Below are 22,349 nucleotides of genomic sequence, written 5' to 3' on the forward strand. Positions count from 1 at the left end.
TGTGTAAGGTGGAAGTCACGATCTTTTATAACTTAACCTATCACCTTCACTAAGTTCGATTCAATAGAAACAAGTCACTAGGTCCAGTCCCACACAAAGGTACATGGTCAAAGGTATGAATACAGAAGGTGGGCTCTTTGGGAGCCATTTCAGAAGCATCTACCAAAGCCAGGACTAGGGTGAAGTGAGTGACATGCCAGGGGTGCAAAATTGAAGGTAACACTTATTCTAGCACAGCCCTGAGAGTGAATCCCATCAGAACCTCATTCACCTTACCCTAGTCCTGACCCTGTTGACTACCACATGCCCCTAACACACCTATTCTGATTTCTGCCTACCCAATTAGTGCTCCCTGCAGAGACACTAACCTGAGCCTGTCTTCTCAGGCAACTGTTCCATGGTGCTCATTTTCTTTCCTCCATGACCCTCTCCTGAATCTTAGTTGTTTTTAATTCCAATTTTCCAGTATGCTGTTGGGGAAAAATGATATGAAATAAGTCTCAAATATTTAATAATTAATACCTAGGATTATTACATAATCTATATATTTAGAGCAGTATTTATTAGAATACAATCCACATACCCAACTCACTGAGGATACTTAATGAAAATGCAAATTCCATTCCTGTGTCCCATTCTAGACCCAGTGAATCAGGATCAGAGTCTGAGAGATAGTATCCCAGGTGACTTAAGTTTGCTAAAACATAATGGCCTTTTGCATTTATGGAGTGACTTCATTAGCCATATGCCTTAACCCTAAAAAAATAAATTTCTATTTGGAAAATTTGGCAAAAATTTAGGGGCAAGAGCTGTGTGATTAGAGTCTTTTTTTGGGTAGGGGAAATATCTCCTTGATAACCCTCAATATCTCATGTAGATAAACTACTTATTATTCTTACTTAAAAGCTGGTTGAACTGATGATATCTTTTAAAGCAATATCTGAACCTACTAAAATGGTTTCTTTTTCCTTGGTATTACTAAATATGCATTACAGTGTTACCAAATGAATCCTTGGCTTTTCCTAGCAGCCTGTGTTTTGTGATGAAGGCCACAGGAATGTGTTCAAGAGTTCCTGTACCTTTTCAATTAAAATGAGTTGCTAATTGCATCGGTGCTTGTAGAGGAAACCATTATATCAGCCTCATTGACTCTGCTTTCCCCCACTAAATTACAGTCAGTTGCCTGAAATGTAATCAATCCCTGCGTTGAAAATCAATCCTGTGTCTGCCTCTAGAGAATTATCACTCATTTTTCTCCGTATTAGAGCTATCACACCACACCAGTTACACAATGGATTCAGCCAAGTCAGAAGTAGAAGAAATCCCTGTCGCTATTGAAAATCACAGATTAGGTGCAGGGTCACAGGCAATTACCCAACTGCAATGGAATCAAACACTCAGATGTTATGTGGTGTGAGTTCCTTAGCATCCTCCTGGCTCATAGATCATGGGAGACCTGAGGGCAACCAAGTACCTGATTATAAATGGAGAGTCCTAAAGAAAGAAATTTCCTACTTTAAGAATAACGTAATGGGCTGGGCGAGGTGGCTTACACCTGTAATCCCAAAACTTTGTGAAGCTGAGGTGGGAGGATCACCTGAGGTCAGGAGTTTGAGATCAGCCTGGCCAACATGGTGAAACCCCACCTCTACTAAAAATGCAAAAATTAGCCGGGCGTGGTGACTCACACCTGTAGTCCCAGCAACTTGGGAGGCTGAGGCATGAGAATCGCTTGAACCCGGGAGATGGAGGTTGTACCGAGCTGAGATCATGATTATGCCACTGCACTCCAGACTGGGCAACAGAGTGAGACTCCATCTCAAAATAATAGTAATAATAAATAATAATAATAATGTAATGCAGGATATTTGGATATCTGATTTTCCAGAAGGACAATCAAAATGACTTGACAAGGTATCATTGAAAGTCGGTGATATTTCAGAAGTCTGGCTTTCTTTAAGAAAAAAATCACATTCTTGTAAATATATAACTTATTTAAATTTAGTAAGGTAATATGTGTTGCATTGTGCATTTATGTAAGAAAGTAAAGATCAGAAGGCAAAGCTCCATGTTTCAGGAGGTGTCTTTGAAACACAAAATTTAAGGTCAGGCAGGGAGGGAGGGGCTGGGGCTGGTTGGGGGCTGGGAGGCATGCTGGGGGGTCACATGGTGTGTAAAAGGTGTAGAGCAGGTGTTGAATGTGGCTTCATTTTCTAACTGAAGGACTAGAGAGCTGAAAATGCAGTCAGGGAATTAAGATCAAAAGAATATGTGTATAATCCATGCAAGTTAAACAGCTTTTAATTCATGGAAGAGAGAGTCAGGCTTTAAGGTTTAAGCCATCAGATTCTTTTCCACAAAAAGAAGAGAATATGCAGAAAAAGAAAGTCATTTTAGAATTTAGCATAATTCTTCAGAGAATTTACATAATTAAAAGAAGTAAAAATACAAAAGTTTACTTTTTTTCAAAATTATAAGTTTTTGATTAAGTATCTCGTGGCGAAATGGGGTATATTATGTGGTTCTTATGTGGTTTGGTCATTTTATATGTTCACATATTTGCAAAACCTGAGAGACAGCAGGAATAATGTTCATTAACTATGATGTTTACAAGCAATTAACTTTTGCTGAAGTACAGAGAACACATATACGCAAGTAGTGGGAAACAAGTCTAGGAAGAAATTATGGCTTAGTCATGGAGAAACTGCACTAACTTTAGTTGGAAGAAAATAGGGAGTCACTGGAGTTGTTTTTAGTAGGAGGTTGGCCTACTAAAACACTGGAGTTGTTTTAGTAGGAGGTTAGTAGGAGAACACGTTATGAGGACTGATTTCCAATACTGGGCAGGATAAGTCAGATTTTAAAAAAAAGAAATCAGGGAAACATTTCAGGGGTGTACCCCAACATTCCAGGAGCTGAAATGAGGAGGACTGAACTTGGAGATGAAATACAGGGAAAACAAACAAAAGGCCTGGTGCCAGAAGAACCCAACTCAAGTGGGTGGAATATATCCTAACATATTCTGAGGCCAAACTCCTACTAAAAGAGACCAAGGGGATCACAGGAGACCAGAGTAAAAAGCACAGGGAAAACGGCCCTCAGAAGAAAAGCTGATGTGGGGGACAGTGAAACATCGTCTGGTTTGGGACAAGTTGAGTTGAAGGTCCCTGCATTTCACAGGCACTCACATGGGTGCCACAACACAGGAGAGAGGTCAGCCCTGGGAGTGGTGTTGAGGTGAACGGAGGGGAGCAAACCAGGGAAGGAGAGCAGACAGGAGAGAACAGAACTAGGGAGAGGACCTGGGTACAGGCAGGGTTGCAGCATGGAGCCCAAGAGGAGCCAGAGTGAATATTTAGAAAAGTAGGAGGAGAGCTAGCCTCACAGAGGTCAAGGGAAGAGGAAAATCAAAGAAGAAAGGGTTAATGCTTGCATGCGGAAAGTAGGATAGAGTAAGTTAAGCCATTGGGGGTAGGAGCCTGGTTGGTGAGCTTAGGAGAGCAGCTCTATTCAGGTTTGAGGGCAGCCTCTGGACTGTGAAGGGTGAGGATTAAGGGGTAGGAAAGTGCAGGCGCAGCACAATGAATGTCCAGGATGTTTGCTCAGCATCCATTCATGGTTCTGATTCTTTCATTCTACCTAGGCTTCCTAGAAATTCCTCTCTCAAGCCCATTTTCTCCATTCACTCATACAGAGTATTTCCCTTCCACCACAATGGAAGGCATTTTCACAAGCTGATACCAGCTGAATGTGTTAATGGAGTCTCATGATGAAATTCTATCAGGCAGAGCATATTGTTATTGCAATATATTTTATTACTCTATTAGTACATGTTATAAAATATGTACTTATGAACAATCACTGCTACAATTTGATATAGCCAATCCATTGATGTAGGAATTTGGAGCAACAGAGTCATTTTTAGTAAAGAAATTGAGCTGAGTAAAGGTGAAATTCAAGATTCTATAGCATGTATGAAATGAAATGATCCATTTTAAAGACTGGATATAACTATGCTACCACAGATACACTTTCATTTAAGACAAACCATTTCATTTAGAACAGTTAAGAATACATTAAAGCTAGGGAATTAAACTCAGATAAAAATCTCTTAACAAACTACCAACTGTTTCATCCACAAAGAACAGCAAAGCCTTTTTAAAAAAGAAAAAAACCCACTCCACTTCTTTTTTGATTAATTGTTTAAAACTCATGCTAATTTCAGTAAATGTAAGGATGATTATAGTCAGCACTTAGAAAATGAGAAAATGAATGATTTAAGATGCAGACTGTATTAAAAAAAATCTGATCTCTGTAGAAATTATCAGTGCCAACAAAGATCTATGGGGTGAAAAAGACATTTAAAGTTGGTGCAGAACAGATATAGGGAATTTTTATATGAAGAAAAAGATAAATCAATTAAAGCAGGAACCATGCTGTTTATTGTGATAAATCATATTAATATAACTCTTCTGAACGAGATATTCAACTGAAGAGAGGAGACATATAAATAAATCAGGATTTTAATTCACTGCTTTTGCTTTTGGATGCCAGAACACAATGCCACACATTTATGGCTATGTCTACACAACCGCAAACAAATGCTTTGCCAGGAAGCACCATGTGCGGCACTGTTTATGAGCACGCCCACAGCAGGTCCCAAAGAATAACACATTTCCAAAGAGGGGGAAAGCATGGAGATCAGAGCTTTGCTCAGAATGACCTTCTAATGATTCTCAATAACAGCAAAAGGATTCAGTTTCATAAAATCAGTCAAGCCAGTTTTATATTTTTTTTCTTCTAGCTCATTCACCAGACATTTATTGAGTGCTGATGAGCAGGCAGGTCCTACAGAAGGCATTGCAAATTTTGTGTGGAATGAAATGCCTCTGCTTAGATTGTCATTGCTGTTTACCTTATAACCTTGTGGCCCAGACTACCTACCACGGGCTGACTGATTGCAAGCTGACGTTTTCCACCAATGCTGGGAAGCTGTGGCTGTAGACGATAGGATCTGCTCCTGTGTGAGTATTGATGAAGTGGTTTTCTTGAGACCTTCTACGTTTGCAGGACTCGGTCTGGTGGGAGAGAAAAATGAAGTCCTAACAAGCTGCAGGGGACCCTACCTACAAATCCTTCTTCTGCCCTAACATAGGTCATTGTGGTTGTATAGGTGAGAAGGTTGTTTGTTTTGTTTTGTTTTGTTTTGTTTTGTTTTTAAATCAGAACTAAGTATCTTATCTGGCTGGGTGCAGTGGCTCATGCCTGTAATCCCAGCACTTTAGGAGGCCAAGGCTGGTGGATCATTTGAGCCCAGGAGTTCAATATCAGCCTGGCCAACATAGCGAAACCCCATCTCTACTAAAAATACAAAAATTATCTGGGTGTGGTGGTGCACACCTGTAATCCCAGATACTCGGGAGGTGGAGGTGGGAGGATCACTTGAACCTGAGAGGCCGAGGTTGCAGTGAGCTGAGACTGTGCCACTCCACTCCAGCCTGGGCAACAGAGCGAGACCATCTCAAAAACAAAAGAAAAAAGAAAAAAAAAAAAAGAAAGAACTAAGTATCATATGATCTTACAAATGTAACCTGATCAGAAGTAAAAGTTCTACCTTTTCTCCTCATGCTTGTTCTTAGTTAGGGTACTTAGTGCAATAGTTAAGAAAATAATATGAAATCTGATTATCTAGGCTGAATTCTAAATGCAGTATTTAATAGCTGTGTGATTGCATGTAAGTGATTCCACCGCTGTGCCTCAGTTTCTCATCTGTAAAATGGGGATAATTATAGTTTCTACTTTGTAGAGCTTTGGGAGGATTAGCACCCAATACCTGATATTGTGCACATTCATTAATGCTAGCTAACTAGTTAATCTTAGTTTTAAAAGTGTAAAAATTGTGATAACAGAATAACTAATACTCAGTATGTTCAGTGTTTTACCATTTTGCATGGCACTTTTTTATGTATCACGTATGATCAAAAGGTAAGGCCTGGATAAAGAAAATGTGGTACATATACATCATGGAATACTATACGGCCATTAAAAATAATTAAATCATGTCTTTTGCAGCAACATGAATGCAGCTGGAGGCCATTATCCTAAGCAAATTAACACAGGTACAGAAAACTAAATACTGCATGTTCTCATTTATAAATGGGAGCTAAACATTGGGTACACATGGACATAAAGATGGGAACAACAGACACTGAGGATTCCTAGAGGGGGGATGGATGGAGAGTAGGAGGGGGACAAGGGTTGAAAAGCTAACTATTGCATACTATACTCACTATTTGGGTGACGGGATCCATTGTACTCTAAACCATCACACAATATGCCCATGTAACAAACCTGCACATGTACCCCTTGAATCTGAAATAAAAGTTAAAATTATGTATTTTTTAAAAGATAAGTGTGGTCAAATGACTTCATAGAAGATAGTTTTCCAGAAAAGGTTTGTAACGGCTGACAGTAAGTAAACCTCCTCATCTCCTCTTTCCAACCCTTTTTTATTGTGGAAATCGTATTACCAAAGAGCAACAAGACTGATTGAAGAAGTGAGGGGCAGGGGAGCTCCACACTGGAAAGCACTCAGATGTCCATACATAATAAAATGAATAAGTAATTGGGATTTATTCAAACAGTGAAATTTAACACAGCAATGAAAATGAATGCATCATAGCACACAACACCATGGATGAATTCTAAAAACATAAGATTGAATAAAAGAAATCAGACACAAAAGATATATATTCAATGATTCCATTTACAGAAAGTTCAAAAAGTCAATATTTAGGCATGCATAGTGATGATCATAAAAGTGAGTCGTGATTCCTGTGGCATGGAGGAACTGATGATGGGAAGAGACATGTGGGTGTGGTGGGGGATATTTCTGGAATTCTGCCAAAATCATATTTCTTGGTCTATATGATAGCTACCTGAGTATTTGCACATAACAATTTTTAATGCTGTGTATTTACACTTTGATCATTTTCTTTTCATGTATTATAGTTTACAAAAAGTCTTTAATTCCAGATGTAAGTTTATAATTTTTAAAATGAGAATAAACAGTTTATGAGGAAAGGTATCAGAAACCTAAGCTAAAAGCAAGTGGAGTAAATCTCTTTGTTATATCCATATGCCCCATTTTTCCACATATCTCTCCGTGTGTCTTCACCAACTCAATTCCCAACATCTTCCAATCATAAAAGGTTGAAGGATAATTATAAATAAATGCAGATTACTGCAACAAGCACTAAGGATATTCTCACAGTGCACATGAGGGATCTGATTCTGCTTAGATAGGAAGAACAAAACCTGGATAATCAAGATGATGAAACATATTGTTGAGAGATGCTCTTTTTTGAGGAGAAAAGTGATGAACATATGTTCTAATTTAGATAATCTGCTCCTCTTCTATTTCAGACTCTAAGTTTACTCAGCTAACCTTTTTACAGAAATAGGAAAAAGTGCTGGATAATAATGATTCAGTACAAGTCCATTCTCATGTTCCAGTTAATGGCTCATAGCAACAGCTATTCTACTGATCCATTTGTAACATTTTAAACAAGAAAAGTTTTTCTGGCCTAAAACTAGTGACTTTGAAACTATCTGCCCTGTAATGTTGACCTTCTTCAGAGAAACAATTTAAATGTATAAATATAAAGAAATATAGTTAAGTAAAATCCATAAGATGAGAGAAGAAAACCGTCCTCTTTACGACAACAGTCTGTAAGGCTATATTGTTTTCTTGATATTGCTATGGTGGGAACCAGAAGGTCATATGGATCCCACCTGGTTCTGTTCTCTCTCTATCACAACACCCTTGAAGGGTTATTGACCTAGGCACTTTATGAAGAAGATGAATGAATTGAGAATGACTGAACCCATATAAAAGTGGTCTGGTACAACTTTGCTTTAGTTTGACCCTTTTGAGAGCCAAAGATAAAGTCCAATGAAACATTTTATTTTCTGTGAGGATATTGTTGGGGTATTTCCTCATCACATCACATTGGAAAGTCTCAGTACCAAGACCAACTGGCTTCCCCTAAATAACTGATGTTTGTCCTACAGATACAGTGATTCAAGCGACTGCCTCATTTTTTGCATTGGTTATAAGGAATTGTAGTGCAAAATTTGAAGTCTATTATAAACATGGGCAGACTTTGGTTTGATTTTATATCTTATATCCATATTTTGATTTTCCCTGGACTTCTGTATTTGCTCATTTTGATCATGTAAGTTGCATTTTCCAGAATGTAATGGAGTGTAAGAAATTGCATTTCCCCACCCCCACACTGAAGCCTCTTAGTTGATTAGGTCTAGTCTCCCAAGAAACTGACAACTGCATGATAGACTCCACCTAGATTTTCCATAAGCATATCAAATACATATCAAATTCCCAAAACCTAGTCCTTCTGTGTCCTCTACTCTGTCTTGATAAGTGCCACCATGCACTTGGTTACTCAAGTCAGTATTCTGGGTGTCATTCTTGATTTTTCTTCTCCCTATACAATTTGCAAGAGTTTATATCACCTCAAACTCCCAAAAATCTCTTGAATCAATTTTTTAAATTTACTTCCTGATAGGGTTTGTCTCTGTGTCCCCACCCAAGTCTCATGTTGAATTGTAATTCTCAATGTTGGGGGAGGGACTTGATGGGAGGTGATTACATCATGGTGGTGGTTTCCCCCTTGCTGTTCTCATGATAGTGAGTGAATTCTCACAAGACCGGGTTGTTTGAAAGTGTGTAGCACTTCCCCCTTCACTCTTTCTCTCCTGCCGCCATGTGAAGACATGTCTGCTTCCCCTTTGCCCTTCCACCATGATTGTGAGTTTCCTAAGGCCTCCCCAGCCATGCCTCCTGTACAGCCTGTAGAACTGTGAGTCAATTAAACATATTTTGTTTATAAATTTCTTTATAATTTCTTTATAAATTACCCAGTCTCAGGTAGCTTTTTATAGCAGTGTGAGAATGGACTAACGTACCGGCCTGTCGCTGGCCACTAGTTTCAGCCCCCTGCCCTCTTTCTCCTAAACACATGCTAACCCTCACTGGCATCCCTGCTCTAGTCTTCCACCCCTTCCATCCATGGCACACACTCCTTCAGGAGGCATCACTCTAACACTCAGATGTGAAACCATCACTGCCTGATTGAATGTTTTCTCAATAATCCTCATTATCTATAAGAAAAAGCAAAATTCTTTAGAATGATCTTAAATGACCTTTATAGTCTGAACTCCTAGGCCTTCACCTCTGCTCCTTGAACACTTATGGTGCTAGAAACATGCCAAACTCTTTCATTTTCACACACATGCCATTTCTTCCCCTTAAATTTCTTTCCTCCTTGGAAAGGGCTACTTCCATTTGTCTTCAGGTCCCTGCATACCTTACCTCTGAGAAGCGTTCCCTGACATTCAGGCAAGCTTTGGCATACCTTCCCTCATGTTCCTACAGATTCTGGCCCATACGTCTATTGTAGAAATTACCAGGGTGCTTTGAAATTACTTCCTCGTACATCTCCTTTCTAGACAATACCTCCCTGTTTTAAGGTACTATGTCTCACTTTTGTATCTCAGGGCCTAGCATAGAATGCATCCTCAGTTAAATAAATTGATAAGTAAGTAGTAGATGGCAGGTTTATATTAGATGGGGCCAGATACTAGATTCAAAAGCAATAGACTAAAGCAGGGGGCAGCAAACTAAGGCCCACAGGTCAAACCTGAACCACTGCCTGTTTTCATAAATAACACTTTCTTGGAAAATAACCATGCCTATTTGCTTACATATTGTTAGGGCTGCCTTTGTAATTCAATGGCAGAGTTGAATATATTTGACAGAGATTGCATGGCTCACAAACGCTGAAATATTTATTATTTGTCCCTTCACAGAAAATGTTGGCTCACCCCTGAACTGAAGACATACTTATGAGCTAGAGTCATGAACCCCAGAGTGTGTCCTGCTATATTACAATGTCAATTACACTAAATATACAGATTTACTCTATAAGCTTTCCTTTTCTACTGCCTTGCTCCCCTGTAAAACCAACACACACATCTCTGCAATCTGAAACCATATTAGCTTTCAAACTCCCTGCAGCCAACTCAAGCTTATTGAGATTTAGGCTCTTTTGTTTATCTATCTATAAGTGCAGAGACTGCTAATTGTTCCTCTGTTTAGTCTTCCCTGATTTATTTTAGTAATATACTCTCCTGAGTTTTGCGTGGCACTGAACTGCCCACCTAGAGAATATCCTGCCCTGCCTCCCTTGCAAGTAGGTTTCACCATCTGAGGATGTTCAGGCAAACGGAATGTCAACAGAGTGATGTGTGCAATTCAGAGTTTCTGCCCTTAAAAGAAGACTTGCTCTACTTCCTCTCTCCTCCCTCTTTGGGTTGGAATATGAATGTGGAGGGGATGACCAACCCTGATCATATAGACAAGGACAATGCCTTCAAGAGCAACAAGATAGAGGAAACCTGGGCTCCTTTTTCATCTCACAGAGCACTCTTAACCTCCTGGACTACCCTCAAACCAGACATTTTTGTAAGAGAAATAAAGCTTTCATCTCTTTTATACTACTATTATTTCAATAATTGTCACAATGGCCAAACCAATATCCTAACTTTTCACTTAACTTCTCTCTCCATGTCTTGTTTTTCCTTTAATACTTAGATGTCCTCTCCCTCTATCTGACCTCAGCAGAGCTCTACTTTTTATCTTAGCCACTCTCAAGTTAGAAAGCTATGCAGAAGTTTCACTTCCAACCACTCTTTCTAAACTCTAAGTCTTTCCCTGAAATCTCACCCTTTCTTAAAGCCCTCATCTTTCCAGTCCCTCCCCTTTTCTTTCTACCTCTATATTCTTCTGTTCCAAAAATAATAAGGAAAGAAAAGGAAATTTCCAGCCCTTCTGATGCAGTCCTTATTCATACTTTTCTGCTTTTCTTTCCTCATTGCCCCCATGAGGAACTGAGCAGGCAAGGACACAATCCTTCTTAGAGGATGTAAGAAGGGGAAAAGCAAAGTCAGAAAAGTCTTACTTCTCTTTAATGGTAAAGTGAAGATGGCTGTAAATACTAACAGCTATAAATTTTTGGAAGTGTGACCATGGCAGACGTTAAGAATTTGAAATGTGATGAACCTAATATAAAAATGCCATTAGATCGCTATGAAGGCCACTGAGTATTAGGTAAGTGGTGTTTTAGGGAAGGTATGCAGAAAGCAGGAGATAGATTGAATTGGATGGTTTTGGCTGGAAGCCAGGAGGCTGTTTAGGAGGTAAGTAAGTCCTGTTCTAGGATGATGCAGTGGAAATAGAAAATAGGAAAACATGCCCACTAGATATTTAAAAGAATCAAAGAGAATGTTGATGGCAGATTGGTGGATAGGGAAGCTCCATAGTTGTCATCCTTTCTAACAAGAATATTTTCCTCAATATTTGGTCATGTAAGTCCTTTGGTACTGTAGAGGGTGTAAGGAACTTAAAGGAGGGAATAAAATAAGTGAATATATTTCCAGAGCACTGCACAGTAAAATATATGCAAATGAAATCACAAGTATGCAAATGAGTAAACCTGGATGAAATGCCACTTCTTACATAAAACGGTTAACATGCTTTCCAAAGGGCACGTCAGGTACATGCTGGTGAATCTAATTCTGTTCTAGCATTAATAGCTTCAGGTTTGGGACGTCAATGAACAATTTAAGTTTAGCCTGCTTTTAATTTCTCTGCACAATCCCCTCTAAGTTCTGCATGACATCCAGCCTTCAATGATTATTAAATAAATCTAATGAAATTGAACTAACTAGCATTATGCAAATTATCCCTAATCTTTTGCCTCTCTGGAAGCATTGTTCATGATCCTCAGTGGAGTTAAGGTTGGAATCCTCACAATGAAAACCAAAAAAAATTTGTTTTTACTACACTTCTGGAAAGCAAAAATTCTGCTTGCAAACAAAAGCAATGTGGTTGGTGGATAGCGTGATAGTTCTACATCCGAAGACCTGGGATCAAGTCTGGTGCTACCCAACTGCCAGCCACATATAATCCAAATATCACCATGTCCATGTGATAGCTAATTTCAGATGTCAATTTGACTGGATTAAGGAATACCGAGAGAACTGGTGAAGCATTATTTTGGGGTGTGTCTATGAGGCTGTTTCCAGAGGCAATTAGTGTGTGAGCCTGAGTGGACTAAGTGGGGAAAGATCTGCCTTCAATGTATGTAGTCAGGCTGAGGGCCCAGAGAGAATTACAAAGGAGAGAAAAGGATTCCCTTTCGCTTTCTCCTGGAACTGGGACATGTACACTATTCTCTTCCTGACATCAAGACTTCAGGCTCTTTGGCCTTAGGAATCCAGGACTTACACAGTTGTCCCCCTCCCCACCTTTGCCTTCTCAGCTTTTCAGGTCTGTGAACTCAGCCTGAGAATTACACCACTGGCCTCCACAGTTCTAAGGATTTTGAACATGGACTGACCATGCTACCAGCATCCCAGAGTCTCCAGCTTGCAGATGGCTTGCCGTGGGACTTCTCAGCCTCCATAATTATGTGAGCCAATTCCCCTAATAAAAGCCCTCTCATATCTCTCTATATATGTCCTATTGGTTCTGTCTGTTTATAGAATGCTAACTAATACACCCATGTACCCAGGGCTTCTGAAAAGCCAAAACACTGCAAACATTTCCACTCCTATCTCAATGTTTTAAGAAATTTCAAAGTCTTCATAACATTCATAATACAAAATTAAACTTTACAACCCTTTTCAGACATCTCTTTCATGGTTTAGACTTTGTCAGGGAGGAGTCAAAGTCCCTTCTCTGTCCCACTCACTTCCTCCCACACATTCTTACCTACAGGCAGCTTGCCTTTTCCTCCGCTAGTAACTCTCTCTTGCAGACACAGCCCCTTCATGGCTATTCTGGAATCTGCCCATTACCTCAACTCTGCACACCAGCTGCAGTGAGGGGGGAGTCTCTTAATCTTTCCACATTGATCATCTTTGAATCTCCAATCTTCTCCTGAGTCTTCATTTCAGTATCTATGAATTGGGGATGCTACCTGCCTAGTCTACTCCATAAGATTGTTCTGAAGGCTCCACGTCACATTAGATGTAAAAGTACTTTAAAATATGTTAAATTATTGTAAGTGGCAAGTCATCATTATTTTTAGATCAGGTGTTTTTTTTTTTTTTTTTTCACTCTCCATGAACTTCTCTCAGGGAGGAAAAAATGTTGTAAGTTCTCCCATTGTGGAGCATTTGTGGGTGAAAAGAGAGCTCTGCCTGACCTCTGTGTCTCCCTCAAGCAACATCCCTCCCTTTCTTTCCCTTCTGAGCCAAGCTTTTGGGAAGCATTGTTAGCACTCATTAGCTCTCCTTCCTAACCATCAATTCATGCCCCACTGCTCCACTGCATTTCCGGTGCTTCTGCTAAGGACATCACTAGCTAGCAAGGAAACCAAACTGCTGTGCCCACCCCCCTTCCTTCCTTTGATTCCATCTCTCAGAGAGGGTCTCCTCTTACCTCTCCATCATATTCTCTTTCCCAATGTCCTCTTCACTCAGTCCCTTTAAATGTTTGCATGACACTGGGGCGTTCCTAATGATTGCACTAGGTACCAGCTCATCTTGAGCACCTACCATGCATCAGACACTTCACCTTTCCCATCTCAACCTCACAACAATCCTGTAAGATTTGTATCTCCTCCTCATCTTACAGATGAAGACACAGAGTCTCCAGAAGAACATGAGTGCTGGCCAAGACCACACACCCCATAAACCACGAAGCTAGAATCCACATCCTGGGCCTCACTCTCCAGAGCCCGGCTGCCTCCCTCCTCTCTTCAGGCTTCCTGAGTTTGTAGCTTGGTTTTGTTATTTATTTGCTGAGCTCAAACCCTGGCTTACTTAACCTCTCTAACTGCCCATTTCCTCATCTGGAAAATGGGGCTAATGATAACACAGACCTTTTAAGTTGTTGTGAGGATCATTAGTTAATGTTTATAAACTACTCAGCAGAATGGCTAGTGCAGAGTAAGCCTCAATCAATGTTATTACTACTTTTTATTATGTTCGGTACCGTTGTCTTTTCTCTACACACCCGCTCTTTGATCAGGCTCACCTACACACACAGCTCCCAGCAGCACCTACATGTGAGAAATCCCCACCCTTTATGGCCAGCCCAGACTTCTCTACTGAGTGCTAGGTCCATATTCCCTGTCACTGGCTAGATTTCCTCCCCTTTGATATCCCATGCACACCTCAAATGTGACAAACTCACGGCAGATCTCACCTGCATCCTCCTGTAAATCTACCTCTTCTCTCACTGCCCTACGCTGGTGACTGGCAGGTCCCCCTGAGTCATAAACTAGGGCTTTGTCCTTGACTCCCATGACTCCCCATTTTCACTGTTCCAGCAACATTTGATCAGTTACTTAATCCTTCCTCTTAAACATCTCTCTGAGTCATCCAGCCTCTCCTGGATATTGCCTTTGTCACTGCTGGGTCTGTCTTGATTTAAATTTTTGATATTTTAATAATAAAATTTTTTTGATATTTTGTTCATCATGTATTTTGTGCACACATATTTATTTCTAAAAATATTGCATTAAAATATTATTTATTATTAATAACTTGGGGTTTTAGCACTCTTTAAATTTTACATCAGAGATAAGCACCTCACTTGCCTTACCTTATTCTTGGTCCTGCGGCCAATTTTTCTCCCACTGCAGTCTCCTATAGTATCCTGCCAGTATTGTATTTCTAAAACGTAAGTAGCTCAAGACACACCCTTGTTTCAATGCATTCAGTGTCTCCCGAGCTTTGCGATTCCACACCACCTCCACCCCTCCCCATGGACCCTCTGATCCAGCAATAGGAATCCATATCTTTTTCTTAAGGTGGCCCCACTTTTACATCTCTGTGTCTTTGGAAACAACAATAGCCTTTGGATAGTGATTTTTTGACTATCCTTTAGTTACCTGGGATGGTTGGAAACTGGTTATCCTTGCAAATAGCTCAATGCTTAGGCTTTTACTGATAAAATCTAAATTTCAACTATACTGTATCAAAATCCATCTAAAACTTATGACACATCTCTGTGGTCTTCCATATATAACACATTCATGACTTAAAATGCTCTTTATGACTCAGCCTCATGCTAAGCCTCAGTTATGGTGCTTTTCTATAATCCCGTGATGCCAACCTCAGGAGCCATTGAGATTTGTAAGCTGGTGCTATAATCTAAATGTTTGTGTCCTTCCCAAAATTCATACGTTGAAATCCTCAAGTCCCAAGCGATGGTATTAGGAGGTGGGGCTTTGGGGGAGGTGATAAGATCATGAACCTTCATGAGTGGGATTATTGTCCTAATAAAAGAGGCCCAATGGAGCTCATTCACCCCCTTTCATTATGTGAGGACACAGCTAGAAGGCGCCATCAGTGAACCAGGTCTTCAACGGATGCTGAATGTGCTAGCAGCTTCATCTTAACCTTCCCAGCCCCCAGAACTGTGAGCAATACATTTCTGTTTTAAAAGCTACCCAGTTTTTGGTGTTTTGTTACAGCAGCCTGAACTGGCTAAGACAGTCAGCTTGCCCCTAAACTCAATGTTCACATACAATTCATTCTTTTTCTTGTTTGGTTGCATTCTTCCAGAGTATCTTCTTGTTCCTTCTGATCTCTGCTCCCTGCTGTCACTGGTTCTGCTTTTTATTCTTCATCCCCAATTGCTTGGTCTCATTCCATTTTCTTTTTCCACATAACTCCAGCCTTAACCTTGGTCTTTGTCACCGTCTCCGCTGTCTGTGCCATCCTAGTACTTCTCTTTGTGGGTGCTGACAGGGCTTAATAATAAAGCTAGCCAAGTGAAGTGGCTCATGCCTGTAATCCCAGCACTTTCAGAGGCTGAGGCGGGTGGATCACTTGAGGTCAGGAGTTCGAGACCAGCGTGGTTAACATGGTGAAACCCCGTCTCTACTAAAAATTCAAAAATTAGCCAGGCATGGTTACACACACCTGTAATCCCAGCTACTCAGGAGGTTGAAGCATGAGAATCACTTGAACTCGGGAGGCAGAGGTTGCAATGAGCAGAGATCATGCCACTGCACTTATGCCTGGGTGACAGAGCAAGACTGTCTTGCTCTGCCTAAAAAATAAAATAAAAAACAAAAATTATAACCTTAGCCAGCCTATGACTGTGCTGTCTTTTGCTCTGCTAACTGATTCACCCATTTTATTATTCAGTCGCTGTATTCTTGTCTCCTCTCTTCTCCTTTTACTTCTGGATGTGCCATTGTTCTGATTAGTTGAGAGGTGCCGAACAGATAACTAATTATGGCAGTGTGAGCCACAGGATAATTCTCAAGTGATCTCTGCTGTAGCATGTCTCCACATAGGGCATCGTGGGCAAGGTTAAGAAGGAATTCTAACCTTGAATACCTGAGGACCTGACTCCGTTCTCATTCTCTATCCCTGTGCTCATCAGAAAATGCCAATCCTAAGCTATTTGGGTGGGGTTGGTTGGAGAGACATGGAAAAGTACCCTGGGCAGCTGAAGTGCCTGTTAAATCTTACCCACATTTGAACAAATTCACTCTAAGTTGATTTGGTTCTCCTTTAAAATGAGAGAAAGCAAGAACTTAGACTGCCAATTGCCCCCTGAAATTATCTTTGGGTGCATTAAAGAGCTTCACAGAATGACAGTTACTTTTTATTATCAAGAGCTTACTTGTAATTATAAAGTATAGAGAATATACATATATGCCAATGAATGAAGCATGGGAACACTAATAAATTTAAAAATTCAACAGGCTCCTCAAACAACTGGGCCCAAGACAGAAACTGCTCAGAGCAAGATTTTCAAATAAATCTTTTTCTAGTGACTGAGATATTTAAGAAAAATTGGCATAAAGTAGAACCCGGAATCTTCTGTTCACTTATTTTTCTGGCTATTATATCCTCCCTGAAAATAAACAAATAAATAAAGCAGGGGTCAGAGAAGGTACAGTACTTTTTGGATACCGACTATGGATAAGGCTTTTTGCTTGTTTCCACAGCACTCCCTATCCCTGCTTTCTGTATCCTTGGAAAGAAATGTGGAATAATGAAAATAGCAAAAGGTTTGGAAGCCAGGCAGGCCCAGGTGTGATCTCAGTCCCACCATTCATTCTCTGGGTGGCCTTGGGCAGGTCACTCTAACTCTGTGAGCCAAAGGGTCACTAAAGCACCCTTCCTGGAATTCCTTTGAGGAGTCAGTGAGGGAGCACACAGTGAGTGGGGCTTCCCTTCATATCCCCTGCTCTGGGGCAGGGACCAGGACCTGGTGTCAGGGTCTTTACCCAGCACTGTACCAACACTTGCTCTCCAAAATGGGACTAGGGTGAAATTTCTTCACAGTATGAAAATAATGGCCCAGGGAACGAAGCAAATGCCAAGAGCTGAGCCTTAGGGAATGACTAGTAGGCCCAGATTCTTGGGGTGACTTCCTTCAAAGACTTCATTTGTTAACACCTTCCTTCCCTTCTTGTTAGTTTCAGTGGGAAGTAGGATTGGGGTGATTTGGAGAAGCAGTGGGGAATTTAGTTAGGGGAGACTCCTGGGTACCTGTGGGGACATAAAGAGGGATTGGTGTGGGATGGCAGGTAGAGGCCACAAGAGGAGGGCGTGAATGCTACGTGAAGGAGTTTGTTGTTGTTTGGTGGAAGAGGAGGAGGTATGCATGTGAGGAGGGGTGGCCATGAGCCTGGAGCTGTCCTGCAGGGCAGCTTCTTTCACTCTGCTGTGTATGTGGTGGGGAGCTCTGACCCACTCTGCTCTTGAGTGTTTCTGAATGCTAGGAGTGGGGACAAACCTGCAAGGCTGATTGGATGTTGAGGAACAAGTATGTATAGAGAAGTGTATACATAAAAACCAAAAATCCCTGGGGCTTTGAATCCTTCTAGAGCTCCTGGCCACCTTCTTCAGGACAGCAACTGACAGTGTTGTGAAGTGCTTGGCTTTGTCCTTCTCGCAGGCCATCTGGGCTAAGTAGTGAGATCCACGTGGCCAGGAAGGAAGGCATGCGTCTCCCCAGGCCTGTGGCTCTCCTTGTATTGACCTTGCTGCTTCCTGGGCTAAGCAGCTGCAGTGAGGGTGTGTTGCCCTGAAGCAGTTACGTCATTCATTAATCCAAATTCTGAAAGACAAATGAGCATATGGTGCTAAAATACTTTTTTTTTAAAAGCCACAGTTTCATTGTCTTAGTCAAAGCAAGATTATTACGTGATTATTTTCAATTCAATATATTTGTTTTGGAGACAGTTTCTTGCTCTGTCACCCAGGCTGGAGTGCAGAGGCACTATCATAGCTCACTGCAGCCTTCAACTCCTAGGCTCAAGTGATCCTCCTGCCTCAGCCTCCTGAGTAGCTGGGACTACAGGCACCTGCCACCATACCCAGCTAACGGTTTTTCCAGTGTTTTTAGAGACAGGGTCTCACTATGTTGTCCAGACTGGTCTCGAACTCCTGGCCTCAAATGATCCTCCCACCTCAGCCCTAAATTCATTTTTTTAAAATAGCAATTTCAAGTATAACAAATTTGGAATAAAGATTTGTTTTCTATTAATAAAAATGAATAGTGACAAAACCCCCAATATTCTAGATTGTGAGACTTCCCTCTTGTTGTAGTTGGACCACATTTAAGGACTAAATTGGAAGGAAGGAGCAAGAGGAGTCTGTGACAAACCTGTGGTTAAGCTCTCTTTGAAGAAATCGCACAGTATGGCTCCATGCTCTGAACATGCTCTGTGTCTGCCCTTTTTCAAAGGCGAGACAGCCACCTCGAGGCCAGTCAGACCATGAATAATGGTCTAAGCCCTTGCCACCAGGATGGAGAGGTCTGAGCAGTACAGTGAAGAGGCTTCATCAGCAAGGGCTGATTCAACGGCACCTCTCTCTGGATTCAATGGCATTCTTTCTGGAGGTTAGCCCATTTCTTTAAGTCAGCTCCATCCAAGTTTGATTATCCTTCTTTGAATCTCTTCCAACAGTTTGACATCCTTGAGGTTAAATAGCTGAAAACTGCACATAGCGCAGCACTCCACACAAAACACCTTTAGAAATTTCTAGTTGAGAAGAACTTGGGCAAAGTCAAATCTCCCCACTTGATTTTGTTTATGTTCCTCTCTTGGGATTTGTCTTGGGCATGTTACTGTACAAATAACTGCTATCATCATCATCATCAACACCAGTTTTAAGAATTATAATAGCAATAAAATTGACTTACCATTTTTGAGACTGGAGTTTTGTTACCTGATATGGTTTGACCCTGTGTCCCCACCCAAATCACATGTCAAATTGTAATCCCAGTGTTGGAGGAGGGGTCTGGTGGGAGGTGACTGGATCATGGGGGCGGACTTCCCCCTTGCTGTTCTCATGGTAGTGAGTGAGTTCTCATGAGATCTGGCTTTTTGAAATGTGTATCACCTCCTGCTCTCTATTCCTCCTGCTCCTGCCATGTGAGACATGCTAGCTTCCCCTTTGCCTTCCGCCATGATTGTAAATTTCTCGAGGCTTCCCAAGCCATGCCTCCTGTACAGCCTGTGGAACAGTGAGTCAATCCAACCTCTTTTCTTTATAAATTACCCAGTCTTGGGTAGTTCTTTACAGCAGCGTGAGAACAGACTAATACATTACCTAAAACAAATTTTGGAAACAAATCAGGTCATTAAAAAGTGCAAGCACGGCCAGCCATACTAAGCCACCTGTTCACTGTGTTGCTGGGGTTTTTTTTTTTTTTTCCAATTTATTTTTTTGAGCCAGCATTCTTTTGTGAATATCAATTTCTACTGGGCAATCAGGCCATGTGGTCTCTCCTCTGGACTGGCCCCTACAGCCTTCCACACTCTGTGACACTCAGTGGCCACAGGCCCCTGGAAAATTGGATGTGTGACTGAGTCTTTAAGAGGTGGAGTGACTTACTTTAATTCAGTAAGTCAATATGTTTTAAACTCAGATTGTTTGTTCCACAATAGGAAAAAGCTGTGAAATTTCTTGTCTCAGCTCTGTCTACCACTACTTTGGAGGGGCTACAGGTATCAGTGAGATAAACCAAAGTCAGATATTCAAACTGGGGCATAAAATGTTCTGCATGAGCGTCAAGAATGGTTCTTTGGGTGTGGCGAAGGGTTCACACCTACATTTAATTTTCGAAATGTGTTTCTTAAAAATATGCCAAAAAGATACCTAGAAAAACACATATCACTGATTGAAATATGTAATGCATTTAAATATACATACATATATATATATACACACACATATATGTTTTCATAATCACACTAATATCTGCCCTGCTCACACTGATGGTCAAATATTTTGGGAGAGAACATCTGGCAACCTACCTCTAGCCATCTTTTCCTCTATAAAACTCTTCCAATACCCTGTTCTAGCTATGCTTAACCTTCCAAGCTTATCAAACAAGTCAGGTTCTCTCTCCACTCCACACATTGCTCAAATTGCTTCCACTGCCTCAGATATCCTGCTCTGCCCCCATTCTTAACCTGGCTACCTACTCTTAGAGTTTCAGTGATCTCTTCCAGGAAGCCTTCAAACATGCACACACAAATACTTGACTAGCATTTCATGCACAGATACTTGCATACTTGACTGGTACCTCATGCTTACTTCTATCAGATGATAGCGTTGGCTACCCCGTATAGGACGATCTGTTTACTTATCTGTCCCCCGCCACACCAGACATAGGCCATCAGGTCCACCGGGACTGGTGTCTTTATTGTTGCATATTTCCATTCTTCACACAGCACCTGGAAAATAGGTAAATAAATATTAAGTGAGTGAATGAATGAATGAATGAATGGGATGAAGGAATGAATTCTTGCTACTGACTGGTGCATAGTTGCCACACACATCCACCTCCAATTCAGCTCCCTGCTGGAGTCTGAAATTGAAGGCTGGTGGAGAGAGGATTTGGTCTTCCTAGGCAAAATGCAGTTACCTGACTTAACCATTCACACTCCATGTGGATGGGATAAAAACACCTAAGTGAGTTTTTCTTGTCCTGGTGATTTTTGTAGCAGTTTGTGGCTCATTTTTATCAAGTCTAGATACAATTTTCTTTCATGTGCTATGAAGTCTTGGTTCCTGTAACACAAACCTCTTTAATCATTAGTCTTTCTGGTAGAATTTGATAGGGGCCATATAAAATGCTTCTCTTCATCTGCTAAGAGCAATTTATGGACACTTACTATGAGCAATATACATTGCAAAAGACCAGAAAACTCACCCTCTGGTTATGATTCAGCACTGTAACATGATAGCCTGGAAACTAGTCTGATAGTTTAATCAGTGCTATGTGATCCTTATTTGCGGTTGGCTGCCTCATCAATTTTCATTTGGGAATTGAAATGGACTCTGAGGCAGATATGGCATTAATTATGGGGGAAATTGGTTGCAATATGCCTTGAGGTAAAACCCTTCTGATGGGAATCTAAGATTGAAAGAAAGCCAAATTATAAAAGGATGATTTACTGAAAAAGGCAAATGTATGCATTACCATCACTGCTTAGCAGAGAAAAAGGAGCTGATAAACCAGAAAGATTGTGGCATGACTGAAAAGTGAGGAAAATCTCTAGGTCTAGCTCTCTCAAAAAAAGATTTATTCTTATGCTGAATGCATTATATTTCCCCAGATACATACAACATTTTCCAAAAGTGTGCTTCAATTAATAGGCAAGCAAGCATTAATACTAGTTGGCAGGGTCCCTATTTTCTTCTAGATTGAAATATATTTACTAAGAACTGAATAGGGAGCATCTAGGGACACCAAAGTTAAAATTCATTTTACCAGTTATAGTATCTGCTGTTGTATCAATTTTCTTGTTAAAATACCACATTTTTTTACCTGAAGATTTCAAAAACCTTCTTAGTTAATACCCTATTTTTCCTATCACTGAATCTTGATGAGGTAAAATACAGAGGAAAAGTCATCATAGAAATGTCTATTCCCAATTTAATATGAGAAAACTGAGACATAGGAAGCTTAAGTTAGTGCATTGTTTAAAAGCAACGTATTTTTCTTCATTGGATACAAAACAGAGTGAGTTATCAAGGAAAGTACCAACTGGGAGTTAACACCCCTTCCCACATCTCACCCAGAAAAAGGTCAGCACTGTATTTTTATAAGTTGCGATGTGTTTACCCATACCCAAGCAGAAAGTAAGGAGCTTTTGTGTTGCAGGCAGAGAGTAGCACAATACAGTGGTTAGCAACTGGGTCTGGAGCCAAGCCATCTGCACCCAAATCCTGTCTCTGCTACTTACTAGCTGGGTGACTTTACCCTTGGTCTC

The 22,349-nt window shown here is 40.7% G+C and overlaps 1 long non-coding RNA gene across 6 annotated transcripts in view; it reads right to left on the reverse strand.

Annotated features, from left to right (window-relative positions):
• LOC130540763 (uncharacterized) overlaps nt 1-22,349 on the reverse strand; it is a 48,493-nt gene that overhangs the window by 22,227 nt on the left and 3,917 nt on the right. For 3 of the 6 annotated variants that reach the window (XR_010109672.1, XR_010109674.1, XR_010109675.1), the window contains exons 2-4: nt 18,728-20,807; nt 4,945-18,178; nt 369-470 (exon numbers count right to left, since the gene is read on the reverse strand). This is a non-coding gene — a long non-coding RNA (uncharacterized LOC130540763). The remainder of the gene's footprint in view (nt 1-368; nt 471-4,944; nt 18,179-18,727; nt 20,808-22,349) is intronic. The other 3 variants (XR_010109676.1, XR_010109673.1, XR_010109677.1) reach the window with 1 other exon arrangement.

This window comes from Pan paniscus, chromosome 14 (assembly GCF_029289425.2).
Source record: "Pan paniscus chromosome 14, NHGRI_mPanPan1-v2.0_pri, whole genome shotgun sequence".
In the NCBI taxonomy this organism is placed as follows: domain Eukaryota; kingdom Metazoa; phylum Chordata; class Mammalia; order Primates; family Hominidae; genus Pan; species Pan paniscus.